This window comes from Arachis ipaensis, chromosome B10, assembly GCF_059453495.1.
Source record: "Arachis ipaensis isolate K30076 ecotype BB chromosome B10, ASM5945349v1, whole genome shotgun sequence".
Lineage (NCBI taxonomy): Eukaryota > Viridiplantae > Streptophyta > Magnoliopsida > Fabales > Fabaceae > Arachis > Arachis ipaensis.
In genome coordinates, this window is record NC_142435.1 from 144,796,095 (window position 1) to 144,797,457 (window position 1,363).

The 1,363-nt window shown below is 34.8% G+C and overlaps 1 long non-coding RNA gene across 1 annotated transcript; it reads right to left on the reverse strand.

Moving 5' to 3' along the window:
• Positions 1–561: 561 nt before the first annotated feature.
• On the reverse strand, positions 562–1,015 carry LOC148582009 (uncharacterized). The gene is made up of 3 exons (XR_015902433.1): positions 882–1,015; positions 731–785; positions 562–648 (listed from the first exon to the last, which is right to left on the reverse strand). It is a non-coding gene; the product is annotated as an uncharacterized LOC148582009 (long non-coding RNA).
• Positions 1,016–1,363: the final 348 nt, after the last annotated feature.

The window sequence follows — 1,363 nt, forward strand, 5'->3', positions numbered from 1 at the left end:
AGAATTTTTTTACACATCACAAAGATTCAAGAAAAATTAATCCCATTCAATTGTGATGGTTAGATCGTTCCCAAAAAGCGTCCAAAACTGCTACCAGAAAATAGATTATACAGAATTTTGCCAAACCTCAACTTTCAAAATATTTCAACCAAAATTAGACCAAAATCATACCAACTTCAATTTACCTCATAACTCACCCTTTAATATCCTCAACCTCAAATATCAAATATATAACACTATAATCATTCCTCTACCAACCACATTCATCAATTTCCATTATCAAATACATAACAATACATTCATTTTTCAAATCAACACATTAATCAAATTCCATTCCACCATTTCCAACAATCATCATAATCAATTTCAATCTCAATCCTCAATACCATACTATCAACATCAACATTTCAATTCATCAACAACCCAAATCATCAAATTCTCATACATCATCGTACAACAATTCTAACAACCAATTTAATTCAATCATATCCTATGGGTCACAAGTCTAAGTGTCAAGAAACATTACATATTATATAAAGGAAACCGAAACCATACCTTGGCCGATTCTCAAACGCACCAAACACCAAACGAAGCCACCAAGCTTGATCCAAAGCCTCAACCAACTCCAACAAACACCCAAAACTCAATCTAACATCATATATATATATATACCAAATCAAAACCTAAGATACACAAAACAACTAAACACAAGGATTTAGTGGAACTTTACCTTATCCAACGTGAGTAGGGGTAAAATCCAACAATTACCCGTTATTAGAGATCACCTAAACAACCAAAACCACAAAATCTATTCAAAAACCAAACATAAAAATGCGCAGAATCTAGAACTGGAAACTTGGGATGGAGAAGTGAGATCTTACCAGATTTCTTTAGATAGAAAGGAAGAGCTCGTCGGGAACTTCGCGTGGCCGTAAACAGCTCGTCAATCGAAGCTCTGAATCAAAAGTTATGGCTCCCGGAAGGTGGAGGTGAATAGTAACCACTCCCCTCTTCTCCTCTCATCTCAAAACCGCGGCTCTCTCTCGTTTGGGGGAAGAAATGAGCTGAAAAGCTCATTAAATGAGCTTATATTTGGTCCAGTCTAACTCGTTAGCGTTTTTAGCCCGTTTGTCCCACTTTGAGCCAAAACCTTTGAGATTAGTACTCAGTTTTAAATTCTAAATTATTTTTGTCATTTCAAAACAATAAATCAATCTTCAAAATATTATTTTTCAAGATATGCGGCACTGGATAGACTAAAGCCGGTACTGCCAGCTTAAGCGCCAATATACATTTTTTTTTTACAAAAGCTTTTCGAAAGAAAAATATTTTCCAACTCAGAATAGTTCACTGAAATCAAATT